This window comes from Ursus americanus, chromosome X, assembly GCF_024610735.1.
Source record: "Ursus americanus isolate L20-20 chromosome X, mUrsAme1.1.p, whole genome shotgun sequence".
Lineage (NCBI taxonomy): Eukaryota > Metazoa > Chordata > Mammalia > Carnivora > Ursidae > Ursus > Ursus americanus.
In genome coordinates, this window is record NC_142164.1 from 78,737,112 (window position 1) to 78,753,272 (window position 16,161).

Genomic DNA, 16,161 nt, shown 5'->3' on the forward strand with positions numbered 1-16,161 from the left:
GAAGTGGAGCTTAAATCCTTTCCCTCTCCTTGAAGGGGGGTAGAGTCTTCTAAAGAACAGAAAATAAAAAGGGAAAAATAACAACTTTACAGTGGAGACATTTGGCAAACTCTACCTTAACCAGTGATTAAGGTCAACATCAGTGATGTCATGGGGATACCACATACGTCTGATATAATATGATGAAAAGGGCACTTCAACTCTACGTTATTCTTTCCAAAAACAACCCCAGTTTAATTACGAAGAAAACTTCAGACAAATCCAAACTGAGGGACAGTCTACAGTACGCCTCAAAACTGTTAAGGGCATGAAAAGCATGGAAAGACTAAGAAACTGTCAGAGAGCAGAGGGCAATAGAGATGACAACTAAACACAATATGGTATTTTGAACTGGATCCTGGAACAGAAAAAAAGACATTAGTGGGAAAACTGATAAATCCATATGAAGTCTGAAGTTTGGTTAATAGGAATATACCAATATGGCTTTCTTAGTTTTGACCAATATATCATGGTGAGGAGTACACAGGAACGCTCTGTACTATCTATTTACTTTCCTGTAACTGTAAAATCAGTCTAAAATAAAAAGTTTGCTTAAAAAAATAAAAGTTTAGCAAGGTGAATGGCTGGAATATTAACATAAAAATCAACTTCATTTCTCTACACCTGCAAATGAGATAAAACATGTTAAATGACAAGATCTCCCTTATAATAGCAGCAAAACCGTAAATACCAAGGAGTAAGTCGAACGCAAGATATGCAAGACCCTATGCAGGAAATTAGAAAACCGTACCAAGAGACATTCAGGAATTTATTTAAAATGAAAGGGTATGTCATGTTCATAGCTAGGAAGTCTCAGCATCACCAACATATCGATTCTCTTCAAACTGATCTGTAGATGCATTGCAATTGCAATATTCTTGTCGGACCGGACAAGATGGTTCTGAAATGTGTTTGAAATAACAAAGGGCTAGGAATATATGATACTCCTGAAGAAGAATAAGATGGGAAGATGTTGCTGTACCAAATGTCAAGATTCTTTATGAAACCAAAGTCATTAAGGTAGTAAGGTAGTAAAGTAATGAAGGCCGTGTGACACTGGCTCAGGGACAAAACGTTGGCCAGTGGCAGAGATCCCAGCAACGGACCAATACAGATATGGACCTTTGGTATATGACAGAGTGGTACTTCAGATCATGAGGCTATCCGTGTGGAAAATAATGAAACCGGCTCCCTCCCTCATACCTTTATACCGCACAAAACTCAATTCCATTTGGATTAAGGACTTAAAGAGGAAAAAAAAAACCCATTAAACTTGTATTCAAAGAAAATAAAGAATGTTTCTATGATCATAGGTTAGGAAAGACAACACACAAAAAGTGTTCTAGCTATACAGAAAAGATTGAGTTGTCAACGAAAATTAGGAATTCCTGCTCATGCAAAGATACCATAAAGAAAAAAACGCCACAAACTGTGAAAAGATAATTCAACACGTATAACTGGCAAATGATGAGTATCCAAATAATTAAATAGCTCCTGCAAGCCAATAAAAATGAGAAAAATCCCAATTTTAAAAATGGGCAAAAGACAGTAACAGTCATTTCACAGAAGAAGAAACACGAATGGACAAGAAACATGAAAAAAATGCTCAACCGCATTAGTGATTGGAAAAATATTAATTAAGTCCACAATGAGATATCACTTTACACCCACTATAATGACAAAAATTAAAAAGTGGGACAGTATCAAGTACTGATTAGGGTGTGGATCAATGGGACCTCTTATAAATTGCTGAAAGGTATATAAATTGGCAACCTTCAGATAGGAATACATTTGGGATAATACTGTCAAGCTGAATGCTTAACTGTCCTATTAACTAGCAATTCCATTCCTCAGTATATACCTTCGAAAGATGGGTGTGTATGTGTACTAGGAGACACGCACAAGAATATTCATAGTTGCACTGTTTCTAAGAGCAAAAAGCTGGAAACAATCTAAATGTCTATCCACAGATAAACGGATGAATAATTTGTTTTATGGTCACCCAATGAAATATTATACAGCACTGAGAACGAACAAGCTACAGTTACATGCAAGAAACCAGGTGAATCTTTGAAACATAATAATAAGTGAAAAAAATAAGTCACAGAAGACCACATACAGTATGATGCTATTTTTTTTACAAAGCTCAAAACCAAACCAAATAAATAATGTATTGGTTAAACATTTACACAAATATGAAAAAAAATGTATCAAAAAGAGCAAGGGAAATGCTAAACATAAGACTTAAGAGAATGGTAATTTCTGGCAGGGGGGATGGTGGGGAATAGGACAGAAAAGGACATAGGGATAGATGCTATCATTAATGTTGTTCTTGGGTGGAGTTGTGACTTCTACAGTTTTCATTACATTACTTCTTGATAACTCATGTATATAATTTTAATTACATATCTAATATATTTTGTATGAACAAACAGAGAATAGAAGAGTAGGAGAAAGTGAGGAATGATAGCTCTTTTGGAGAGTTTTGCTGTTAGGGGAATAGAGAAAGTCACAGTTGCACAGGGATGTGTGATGAATCAGGTTTTAAATGCTTTTTAAAGACGGTAGCAATGGGAGATAAATGGAATGACAGAATAAGGGATTTGGTGAACTGGCTTTCCCTTTAAAACAATGACAATATGGGCAAACCAACAAAAATCAACCATTTCAAAACTTGAAATTAACCAAAGACACAGAATGAAGTAAAAATCATCCGTCTAAGAGAAACCACTGAATCTTGGGAAGACAACAGGTTCTATGACATTTTAACTTGTAGCTAATTCCCATCCTCTTTCCCTCTCTAGCTCAGTAGTATAGTAGGCAAAGGCTGACTAAATTGCAGGCAACAGAGAGGCCTGACTGCTTTGGCCAGGAATTTAAAAGGAAAATCCTAGAGAATGAGACAACTACAGGAAACTTTGAAAAGCCCTGATATATTCCCAGGTATGTTAAGGGCTGTGCACATATTCAAGGCTATGCACATGCCCAATAAAGAGGTGGAAAAGGAGAGGCCCCAAGTCACTCACTTCTGGCTGACTGTAAGCAGAATGTGAAAGCTAAGCCTGCCTTGTAAACTGGCTAAAGTTGGAAGACACGCTTTCTCACACAGATTCCCTTGGCGAAGGGTGGAAGACATATGGACAAGGGATTTAAGGAAAGCCAACCAATCAATGGCTGACCACTAACATATACTTACACAGGTGCAATCTCCTAGGAATCCAGGCTTAAAAATAAAAACATGAAGTTTTAAAAAAATAAGCTAGCAGAGAACTCAGGGGCCACATAGTGCAAGGAATATAGAATCTACAGAATTAGTTGAGAAAAGTACTCAACAAATTAACAGTAATGACGGAAATAACAACAACACACACATACAACAACCACACACACACACACACACAAATACCACACATACACACACATACCCCAGAAAAACAAACCTTGAGGGTAGAAGAGGTTGATACCAGAGTTGTTAGAATAGAGTATCTAAAATGCCCAGTTTTGGGGGTGCCTGGCTGGCTCAGTCAGAAGAGCATGTAACTCTTGATCTTGGGGTCATGAGTTCTAGGTCCATGTTGGGTGTTGAGATTATTTAAATAAATAAAAACTTTTTAAAAATGACCAGTTTTTGACAAAAAAATTATGAGATATGCAAAGAAATAGCAAAGTATGTTACATGTACCAAAAAAAAGCAGCCAAAAGAACTTGTCCCTGAGGGAGTCCATGTTTGGAACTCAATAGACAAAAACTTTAAATTATTACTATAAATATTTTCAAAGAAATAAAAGAAAGTATACCTATAGAACTAAGGAAAAGTTTGAGAACAATGTTTCACCAAATAGAGAATATCAATGAAGACACAGAAATCATAAAAAGAATCAAAAAGAAAATCTGGAGTTGAAATGAAAAATTCACTTAGTGGGGCTCAACAACAGTTTGAGCTGGCAGAAGAGAGAAAGGGTAAAGCTGATGACAGGGCAATAAAAAGTATACATTCTGAAGAGCATAAAGAAAAAAGAACCAAGAAAAAGAAACGGAGTTTCACAAAACTATAGGACACCACCAAAAGTACCAACATATGCATAATGGGAGTACCAAAAGGGCAAGAGGAAGAGAAGGGGCCAAAACACTGCGAACTTGATGAAAAATATTAACCTGTACACTTAAGAAGTAAATGCAAGTAGAATAAGCTCAAAGAGATCCACACCTAGACACATCATAGTGCAACTGATGAAAGCAAAGACAAAAAGAAAATCTTGACTGCAGCAAGAGAAAAATGACTTATCACATATATGGGACCCTCAATAAGGTTAAGAGCTGACTTCTCATCAGAAATCATGGAGGCTGGATGATAGCATGATGGCATCTTTAAAATATTTACAGAAAAAGACTATCAACTCAGAATTCTGTATCTAGCTAAATTGGTTCTTCAAAAATGAAAGAGAAGTTAAGATAAACAAAAACTGAAAGAATTTGTTGTTAGCAGACAACAAACACTACTTTCAGGCTTAAATTAAAGGACACTAAATGATAACTTGAAATAGGTATTATGAAAGAAAGTGTTTTTATTTGTAACCTTTATTCTCTTAACCGTTTTAAAAGACAACTGTGTAAAGCAATAATAATTATACTGTGTTGATGGGCTTATAATGTAAGAAGTAATTCATATGATAACAACACTACAAAGAAGGAAAGAGGGAACAGAGGCAATTGGAACAAAGTTACTATTGATATTAGAATTAATTCGAAGTAGACTGTTTCTAGTTAAGATATTCATTGTAATCCCCAGAGCAACTGTTAAAAACCTAACTAAAAATACATATAGTTAACAAGGAAATTAAAAAGTTAAAGTAGAAAATATCTACTTAACACAAAAGAAGAGAGGAACTGAAGAACAAAGGAACAGAAAAGACAAATGGCATACAAAAAGCATATATTAATCCTTCACAAACTCTTCCAAAAATAGAGGAGGAAACACTTCCCAACTCATTCTATGCAGCCAGTATTACCCTGATACCAAAACCAAAGACATCACAAGAAAACTATAGAACAATATACTATAAGAATATAGATGTAAAAATCCTCAACAAAATACTAGCAAACCAAGTCCAGCAATGTACGGAAAGTATCATATAACATGACCAAGGAGGATTTATTTCAGGAATGCAAAGTTGGTTTATTATCTGAAAATTAATCAAGGTAATATACTATAATAACTATATAACTATAATATAATTAATCAATGTAATATACTATATTAATAGAATAGAAGTATAAATTCCAGATGGTCATCTCAATAGATGCAGAAAAGCATTTGACAAAATCCAACATCCATTCATGGCAAAAAGACCCAGAGAACTGGGAGTAGGAGGGAACTTCCTCAACTTGATAAAGGGTAACATCACATTTAACGAAGACTCAATACCTTCCCCCTAAGATCAGGAACCAGACAGGAATGTCTGTTCTCATCACTTCTAGGCAACACTGTACTAGAAGATCTAGTCAGGGCAATTAGTCAAGAAAAAGAAAGGAAAGGCACCCAGATTAGAAAAGAAAAGTAAAGCTATATTTGCAGATGACATGATCTTGTATATAGAAAATTCTAAGGAATCCACTAAAAAACTATTTGAATTAATAAGTTCAGCAGTGGGCCAGGACAGAAGATCAAGAAACAAAAATCAAATTTATTTCTATGCACTAGCGATGAACATTCTGGAAGTGAAATTAGGAAAATAATTCCATTTATAATAGTAACAAAAAGAATAAAACACCTAAGAATAAATTTAACAAAAGAAGTGCAAGATTTGTACACTGAAAACTACAGAACACTTTTGAAAAAAGGTAAAGAACAGCTAAATGGAAAGACATCTCATGTTCATGGATTGGAAGGCTTAATATTGTTAAAGGCAGTACTTCCTAAATGGATATATAGATTCAATATAATCCTTATAAAAATCCCAGCTGTTTTTCTGCAGAAATTGACAAGCTGATCCTAAAATTCACATGGAAATGCAAGGGACTTAGAATAGTCCAAACAGTCTTGCAAAAGAAAAACAAAGTTGGAGGACTCCCATTTCCTGATGTCAAAACTTATGACATAGCTATAGTAATCAACACAGTATGGTCTGGCATAGTGACAGACCTACGGATCAATGCGGTAGAATTGAGAATCCAGAAAATTAACCTTTACATTTAGAATTTATGGTCAGTTGACCTTTGACAAGGGTTGCCAAGACAATTCAAAGGGGTAAAATACTCTTTTCAACAAAAGGTACTGGGACAACTGACATCCACATGCAGAAGAATGAAATTTGGACCCTTGCCTCACGCCATACACAAAAATGAACTCAAAATGGATCATAACTATAATCACACAAATATAAGAGATAAAGCCATACAATTCCTAGAAGAAAAAGCAGGAAGAAACCTTTGAGACCTTGGGGTGAGGAATGTTTTCTTGGATATGACACAAAATGCTCAAGTGAGAAAAAACTGATAAATGGGACTTTCCCCAAATTAAAAACTTTTGTGCATCAAAGGATACCATCAAGAAAGTAAAAATACAACCCACAGAACGGGAGAAAATATATGCAACTCACATAGCTGACAAGAGACTTGTGTCCCAAATATATAAAGAATACTTACAACTCAACAAGAAGACAATCTAATTTTAAAAGGGCTAAGGATTTGAATAGACATTTCTCCAAAGAAGATACACAAATAGCCAATAAATACAGGAAAAGATGTTCAACATTATTAGTGATTAGGGAAAGGCAAATCAAAACCACAATGAGGTACCTCTTCATACTCACTAGGATGGCTATAATAAAAAAGACAGACAGTAAAAAGTGTCAGTGAGGATATGGAGAAATTGGAACCCTCATACATTGCTGATGGGGATTTAAAATGGTGCAGCCACTTCTATGAACAGTTCTTCAAAATGTTAAACATAGATTTGCCATATAACCAAGCAATTCCACTTCCTAGGTGTCTACCAAAAGGAAAAGAAAACACACATCCACACAAAAACTTGTGCACAAATGTTCAGAGCAATATTATTCAGAACACCAAACATGAAAACAACTGAAATGTTCATCAACTGACAAATGGATAGGATACAAGAAATGTGGCATATCCGTATAATGGAATCTTATTTGGAAGGAAAAAGGAATGTTATATCAACAACATCGATGAACCTCAAAACCATTATGCTAAATGAAAGAAGTCAGTCATAAAGAACAATATATTGTATGATCTCATTTATATAAAATGCCTAGACTAGACAAATCAATAGATAGAGACAGAAAGAATAGTGGTTACCTATGACTGAGGGGGCGGTGTGGGGAAGAACTGCTAATGAGTTTGAAGCTTCTTTTCTTGGGGGGAGGATAAAAATGTTCTAAAGTTGATTGCAGTGATGGTTGCACAACTCTGTGAATATACAAAAAACACTAAATAGTACCCTTTAAAAGGGCGGATTTTATGATATTAAATATATCTCAATAAAGCTGTAACAAAAAGATGGGAACAACAACAGAATGTCTGTGTGCTAATGGGAATGATCTTGTAGAGAGGGAGAAATTGCTGAAGCAATGTCTTCAAGTAGGTAAAAGAGGATGGGATCTAGTGCCAAAGTAGAGGGACTGGATTTTGATGACAGCAGGGCTAGTTTATCCATAATAACACAGAAGAAGGCAGAGTATGTGAATACAGATGCTGTTTGGTGGTTAGGTGTGGTGAAGGGAATCTATGCAGGTTTTCTTCTGATAGTTTTGATCCTTCAGTCAAGCACGCAGCTTGAGTATAGGATGGAAGAAGTGGTATCAAGAGATTTAAGGAGAGAGAAGATACAAAACATCCAACTAGGAAGGTAGGAGAGTGAATGGCCTAGGGAAGTGCAGTGGAGCAGGCAGACAGTTGGATTTCACCGGGGCTGGGGTTTTGCCCTATAAACACGCTGAAGTACAGAGGGCCATGGAAGTGAGGATGTATGCAAAGGAATGATGGTCATGATGGACCATGGAATCTAAGCTGATTAAAGGAAGGACACAGGAACACAGAGGAAGTAAAGGGCAGTGGAAAACGTTCAGTCTTGGTGGTGTTGAGGGATTGTTGGGAGTTGGGGAGCTAGAGGGAGTAGACTACAAGGATAAGAAGCACTGGCTGGATGACAGGATGCCTGAAACAGTATGGAGGCAGTGCAGTCAGAGGTACTGATAAGAAGAAGGGTAAGACTGTTGGAGAGGGTGGCTGAGGCAGGGTTGAAAGGCAAGAGCATTATAGGAAAGCGGATCACAGAACTGAGAGACGAGAACATCAGAAGGATCATCTAGGAGGATATTAAAATCACCAAGAAGTGGGACTGGGGTAGTGTTAAAGAGTGACAGTGAGCGAGTAGCTAAATTGTATGAATGAAGTATGATGGGGGCAGGTATGTGTATATGTCTGTACCTGACTATAACACAGATGGGCAGGTAATGGTATAGTCTGATGGTATGAAATTTAAAGCAAGGTGGTTGTGGGGCGCCTGGGTGGCTCAGTCGGTTGAACGCCTGACTCTTGATTTCAGCTCAGGTCATGATCTCAGGGTTGTGAGATCGAGCCCCATGTTGGGCTCCAAGCTGGGCATGGAGCCTGCTTAGAGTTTTCTCTCTCCCTCTCTCTGCCCCTCCCCAACTCCCTCTCTAAAAAAAAAAAAAAAACCAAACCCCAAAACAAGGTGGTTGATATTTATATAATCTTAAAGTATCTCCCCACAAATTACTTACTAACTACAAAGGAAAAAAGAGTAACTATACTGGAGAAACCTGGCAGGCACCACCTTAAACAAATAGTCAAAGTGAACAAATCCAGTACTAGGAGAAACTGACATCATGTGCCTTCTGATATAAAGCACTGAAGACACATCTCTTCCATGGTCTTCTTGCCAAAATCACATAACTTAACTATAATCACGAGGAAACATCAGACAAGTTCTATAAAATAGCTGGCCAGGACTCTTCAAAAGTATCAAAGTCATGAAAGACAAAGAAACACTAAACAACTGTCCTAGATTGGAAGTCTAAGGAGCTAAGACAACTAAATGTAATATGGGATCCTGAATTAGATCCCAGAAGAGAAAATTCATATTAGTGGAAAAACTGAAGGAATCTGAGTAAGTTCTGTACTTTCATTAATAGTATTTTACCAATGTTAACTCCCTAATTTTGATAATTGAAATACAGTTGCATAATTTATTAATACTTAAGGAATCTGAGTGAAGGATATATGAGAATTCTTTGTACTCTTTTTACAGGTTTTTAAATCTGAGATTACTTAAAAATAAAAAAAAATTTTTAATTCTAAAAAAAGGTAGTTTGAGGAGGAGAGAGAGTAAGTGTCTGGGAAGGTCAAGTAGAGTGACAACACCTACCTTCGCCTCTTGGCCTCCTGGCAAGAGGGATATGAGGGGGCTTCTGGGGAGCAGCATGATCAGGAGAAAGCCAATTTCTATTCAAGCAGTGGTTCTCAGCAGGGGGTAGACAGTCAAGGGATGTTTTAGGGTCTTTTTGATTACCACAATAATTGGAGATCACTAGTGACATTTAGTGGCCATGGACCGGGGCGCTCAGCATCCTGCAGTGCACAAGACAGCTCCACACAGCAAAGAATTGTACTGCATCCCATACAGCTTTTGAACACCCCACCAGACAACAATGTAAGTGAAAAACCCATTCATTTCATTCATTTATTCATTCAACATTTTTTTTTTGAGAGAGCCTATTCTACGCTAAACATTGTTTTAGGTAATAGGGATACATCAAGGCACAAAAAAGACAAAAACCTCTCCCTTCTGGAGCTTACAATCCAGTAGAAGAGTCAAACAATAAATAACAAACACAATAAAGGTGTAGATTAGATATTATAGAAGAGGGTGAGGAGCACTAGGGTAAAACAGATTGGGGTATGTGCTAGGGGAGAGCTGCAATTTTAAACAGGATGGTCAGGGTAGGCCTCACTGAGAAAGTGACATCTGGATAGAGGCCGAAGGAAGTGAGGGCATGAGCCTTGTATATATTTAGGGGCAACGCCTTCCAGGTCCAGGGGATGGCCCAGCACAAACCCCTGGGGTGGGAGTGTGCCAAATTTGTTCAAGTAGCGTAAAGGAAGCCAGTGTGGGTGGAATAGAGGGAACAAGTGGGGAGAATGGTAGGAGAGAAGGTCAGAGAGGTTATGGGGGCCAGATCATGGATTCTAGTACTGACATTTTCAGAAATTCAATGAACCATATAAATTGAGGGAGGATTGCACTTGGTTTTGTTTAAAACTTTATGAAGAATTATTCATGACTCGGAAAATCACATCACCCTACCCATGGTATTTGAGTCAGCAATCAACACACATGTAAGTGTCATATTCCCAGATACAAGGATCATTACGTGCAAGACCATTCATTATGTCTCCTAGTGAAATTATATCCTAGCCTTTACATATTGAAATACATATTATTTTATTAGAAATTACTCTTCCTTTACTTCTCCCTTATATTATAATTAGGACATTACATTGGTTTGGGAGGAATTATGTGGGGAGACAGATTCTGTTATCTATGCACTTCATTTCAGGATAGTGAAAGGGACGTTTCAAAATAGAAATTATAAAAATTGAGTGTTGGGTCCAGTAGGTATGAGAACCACTAAGGCATGGCAAGAAAAAAAAGGAACTGTTCAGAAGCCAAGGTGAGAATGGAGATTTTGCTGGTCACTGACAGTGAGTTCCAGAAGGCCTGGTTAAAGGATTTCAGGATGGGGACAGAAAAGAGGGCTGTGTAGAGATGTAACTAGGAGAATTCTGGTCTTCTTGTGGTGACCAACATAATAAAGGATAAAGGGCCTGGTTCACTTTTTCATCTAAGTTGACCCCCCACCCTGGAGGCCTCTGCCTGTTTAACACAGTAGGGTGGGAAACAAAGAGGGTTCTCTCCTCAGTGAGGCGAGAAGTAGACCAAAACCAGGCTCCATTTTTTTTTTTAACCCACAGAACAGTCCAGAGCCCCAGGCTAAGCTCATAGATGCTCTCAGGCCAGGCTCATTGCTATAAACAATGCACCTCTAACCTGCTTAGAAATGGGAAAGAGACAGAGAGAAATATGAAAAACAGTAACAGAAAAAGAAGCAATCAGAAAGAAGAATCAATGGCGCTAGGGTCAGAGACAGGCAGGGAGAAAACAAAGCCAAAGACCAAGAGAGATCATTTATTTTTTTTTCAGTCACGACAGTCATCATTTATTGAAAAATTTCTAGGGGCCAGGCACTGGGCAAAGTGATGCACATGTATTGTCTCAGATGGAGATTATTTTTTTAAAGATTTTTTTATTTATTTGACAGAGGGAGAGACAGCCAGCGAGAGAGGGAACACAAGCAGGGGGAGTGGGAGAGGAAGAAGCAGGCTCCCAGCAGACGAGCCTGATGCGGGGCTCGATCCCAGAACGCCGGGATCACGCCCTGAGCCAAAGGCAGACGCTTAACGCCACCCAGGCGCCCCTCAGATGGAGATTATTAGACTCCCATTTGACAGATGAAGAAACTGAGGCCTTTATGGGTGGTGTAGATAAAGGTTTCATGGCTAGTCTTAACTGGTAGCGTCAGGGTTCAGCCTTCTAGGTCTGGGCTGTCTAGTATGTCTCAGAGAAGGAGACAGGCAGAAATATAGAGACACACAGAAAGATGGAGAAGGACAGGGAGAAGAGCGGCAGAGAGATGGGAGACTTACAGGCACGCAGACGATCACGTGAGCTGCAGACCTGCACAGAACCGTTTCCCAAGAGACAGGGGTGGGCATGGGTGATGGGCTCCGCAGGATACTCACCTGGTTGTTGTCTGGGGCTGCAGGGGCACTCGCCCTCCCTTTGCTACCCGCACGATCCTCCGCAACCCGCTGACCTAGGGTTAAGAGGCCGCCCAGGTAAAAGCTCGTCCAGGCCCCACCCCTCATGCGCTCCAGCCCGGCCTCTTTCCCTCACACCCCCCACCTCCGTCTTTACAGCGTCTCACCAGACACCTCCTGCCTCCGCGCCACCACTGCCGAGCGCCAGCAGATTCGAGGGGCCGGCGGCTGGATCTAGTGAACGCACTGGACGCGTCCCTCCAGCCGGCTGGAGAGCTAGCTGGTTAGCAGGCCTCCACGGCTACTGACCGCTCTCGGGCTCCCATTGGAGGAGTGCCCTTCTGCCTTCCCTGGGATTGGCTGGAGATGGAAACACTTTAGTTTTACCTCCCAGGCCCGGATCCAAGCCGAAGAAAACTCCGCCCCTCTGGGGGTCTTTGATTGGTTTATGAGCCAAGCCCACCCTTTCATAGGATTGGCCAGGAGAGGAGGACTTGTTGCCTTTTGCCAGGCTGTTTGACAGGCCTTCGAGAATTAGTTGGGAACACGCAGACGCTAAGGCCAAGGTAGCCTGGGCGCGAGTCACTGAACAATAGTAGATCCCCGGCTTCTTGACGTCTTACTCTCCGTAAGCCACCTTGCTTAAGCCAACGCTGTAAGAGACATGACTCGACCCCCCACCTGCAGGATTTCTGAGCCAGGTTTCTTTTGCTCAAAATGAGCGTAGTTCCTAATTTCATCCATGGAGGATGAGGTGGTTATGGGGGTCTGGCCAGTCACACACCAGCCCCTGCCGCTAAGACATTGTTCAAGTGACAACCTCGCTAGGAGCCTCAGTTTAACCATCTGGAAGTGGGAACATAATTTAAAAATCTTTCCTTACAATGCTGTTGTGAGGTTTGAGAATACACAAATTAATTGCCTGGAGCGTATATAGTTAAGGTCTCCCTCTTTTAATTCTTGCCTTTCCCATTGTTCCAGACTGAGGGAATTATGGCCCAGAGAAGCAAAGTGATTGGCTTGAGTTTACACAGCAATAAGACCCTGAATAAAACCCAAGTTCTGTCCTCCAAAGGAAAGCTATTTAAGAAGGAAGGAGAGACGGAAAGGACATTTCTATTATCAGGTGTTCTTAATTTGGGTTGATGGACCTCCAATCCAGTCCCGGGACAGGGTTTGGAGGGGCCCATGAATTTGGATGGGAAAAAATATACATAAAAATATACATCTTTATTCACTCTAATTGAAATTTAGCATTTTTTCAGTAAAGACTGTAACATAGTAGTAGTACCTGTGGTTCTGTCATCAATAGAAATCACAGAGATTTTCATATCGCATTATAGATGTTGTAGATCTGAAATATCATGTAATCTCATCTCTATTTTAATATCATGATAGTCATTAGACCCTCCACTAGATCTTATGATTTAAGGGATTAGTGAGGAGCACATATATTACCATAGCACATATCTGCTTTTTCCATATTTTAATAACTATATTTCAATATAATCAATTTCTTTTGTAACTCTAGGTATTTTATGTATTTAAAGGATACTGTTTTCTGAGGAAAGGCCCATAGGCTTCACCAGATCACCAAACAGATCTATGGCACAAATTGTCTTTTTTTTTTTTTTAATGATTTTGTATTATATTATGTTAGTCACCATACAGTACATCCCCGGTTTCCGATGTAAGGCTCGATGATTCATTAGTTGTGTATAACACCCAGTGCACCATGCAATACGTGCCCTCCTTACTACCCATCACCGGTCTATCCCATTCCCCCACCCCCCTCCCCTCTGAAGTCCTCAGTTTGTTTCTCATAGTCCATAGTCTCTCATGTTTCATTCTCCCTTCTGATTACCCCCCCTTTCTTTATCCCTCTCTTCCCCTACCGATCATCCTAGTTCTTATGTTCCATAGATGAGAGAAATCATATGATAGTTGTCTTTCTCTGCTTGACTTATTTCACTTAGCATTATCTCCTCCAGTGCTGTCCATGTTGTAGCAAATGTTGAGAACTCGTTCTTTCTTATAGCTGAGTAATATTCCATCGTATATATGGACCACAACTTTTTAATCCAGTCATCTGTTGAAGGGCATCTCGGCTCCTTCCACAATTTAGCTATTGTGGACATTGCTGCTAGGAACATTGGGGTGCATATGGCCCTTCTCTTCACTACGTCTGTATCTTTGGGTGGCACAAATTGTCTTAAACTCTGGGAAGGAAGACAGACCTGGTTTATCATATTTCTTTATTGTATCCCTATCACCCAGTTTAGTATCAGACACACAGTAGGTGTTCGATAAATGTTTACTGAATGAATAGGATTCCTCCCCAACCATCCTCCATACCCTCAACCAAGGAAGCCAGTGCTGGCTCTCTTGGTCACCTGAGAAGGGGGGTATTCCTGAATCTAGTTTTGTCCCTGCCAATTGCTTTTGTTCACAGAAGGGTGTGGAACTTTAAAAGTCTGGTCCCAGGAGAACTTGGTCCCTGAGAACCTCACCCGCAGGCACAGGGCCCTCTGCTGCAGAGGAGTGGAGTAAGCTGTGAAGGATACAAAGACAAGTAGCTTCAGCATGGGAACCGACCCTGGGGCACATTGGGCCCATGACTCCTCATCCTCCACCTGGTCCTCCTTCTGGTTTCTGTTTAGGGTCCCAGCAAAGGCAGCCTATCTTCTCTGGTTTTCAGCAAAGACTGTATTTTGGAATTGGATGTGATCTTAAAGACCTTCCAGAACAGCCCTCTCTTTTGGAAGCCCAGACTGGGCAGGACCTGAAACCACACCACACACAGAGGAGTGAGGACACAGGGAAAAGATGTCACCCTAGGCAAAGAACATCTTCTCCTCCCATGCCTTAACCCAAAACATGAGCACCCTAGCCAACTATATCAGAATCCCAAAATTGGCTCCTAACAGTGTCCCTGAAGCCAGAGGCCTTCTCTAACAGGGTGAATGAAAAGGAGTCTCAAATGCCAGGATGAGGGGCTGGGGATTTGATTAGGGGAGCAGAGAGGAATCAGGGAAGACATGATGAGGGCCAAGCTTTGGAAGTCTGCTTCAAGGCTAGTCTCCATCTTGGGATCCTAGGCAGGTTGCTTCTCCAGGGCTGATCCCCCAGTAAGATTAACCTCAGTTTACGGAGGGAAAACTCAGGCCCTCTAGCGAGGGTGATGGAATCACATTGTGAGGCAGAGCACACTGAGGGAAGGATACCCAAGCCGTCTGTCTCTCAGACTGGCTGGGATCCTTTTGCTAGGCTGACCTCTTCTCCTGGCCCACTCCAGGCCTTTTGCCCCTGTTGTTTTCCCCTCTACTTCACCCGCTGGTCATTGGGACTGGCTCCTGATTATGCATGTAGGTATCTCTTCCCTCCGCACAAGATGCCTTTGACTCAGAATCTTGCACTCTCAGCTCTGGCCCTGAGGCAAGATGTTCCCCTCTCCAGGCTAGAGTCTCCTCTTCCCACCTCTGACAGTGCAGTCCCAGTCAGAACCAGGGGAATCAAAGCCTTCATGCTCTCCCCAAAACATTTATCAGAATCATGGAGTATGTCTAAGATCTGGCATTCCAACTATATCACAGAGGTGGCCCAGGGAGGGAAGGGGCCTTGCCAAAGGTCCCACAACAACCTGGTAGTCATCCCTGACTCCTCTCAGTCCCCTCTTTTCCCATATCTAAAGCCCATTGATTCCAGCATCTAAAAAGCTCTCATAGAATAGACATGTTTCTCGTGCAGAATTCCAATTAATTTATGTAGATATTTCCCCCTCAAGGAGTTGGAGCTTAACTCCCCACTCCCTAAGCATGGGCTACACTTAATGGCTTCCTTCCAAAGAGTATGGTATGGAAAAGGGGTTGGGGGCAGGGAGCAGGAGTAACTTTACAGTGGAAAATCCTGGCATACACTGCTACCTCACTCAGGTGATCAGCGTTAACATCAACAATGGTAAGACATATTGATCGTATGTACCCTTGATATGATGAGGATGGCATTTTCTTTTTGTGGTCTTCCTTCCCCAAACCCATAACCCCAATCTAATCATGAGAAAAAACATCAGTCAAATCCCAGTTGAGGGACATTCTACAAAATACCTGACCAGTATTGCTCAAATGTCGATGACTCCAGGTCATCAAAACCCAGGAAAGTTTGAGAAACAGTCAGTCACAGCCAAGAGGAGCCTATAAAGACATGACAACTAAATGTAATATGATATTCTGGATGGCATCCTGTAACAGAAAAATTACA

General features: G+C 40.4%; 1 long non-coding RNA gene across 2 annotated transcripts in view; it reads right to left on the minus strand.

Annotated features, from left to right (window-relative positions):
• Positions 1 to 12,205, minus strand: part of LOC123793533 (uncharacterized) — a 43,283-nt gene extending 31,078 nt beyond the window's left edge. For both annotated transcript variants that reach the window (XR_006780020.2, XR_006780019.2), the window contains exons 1-2: positions 12,072 to 12,205; positions 11,887 to 11,960 (exon numbers count right to left, since the gene is read on the minus strand). This is a non-coding gene — a long non-coding RNA (uncharacterized LOC123793533). The remainder of the gene's footprint in view (positions 1 to 11,886; positions 11,961 to 12,071) is intronic.
• Positions 12,206 to 16,161: the final 3,956 nt, after the last annotated feature.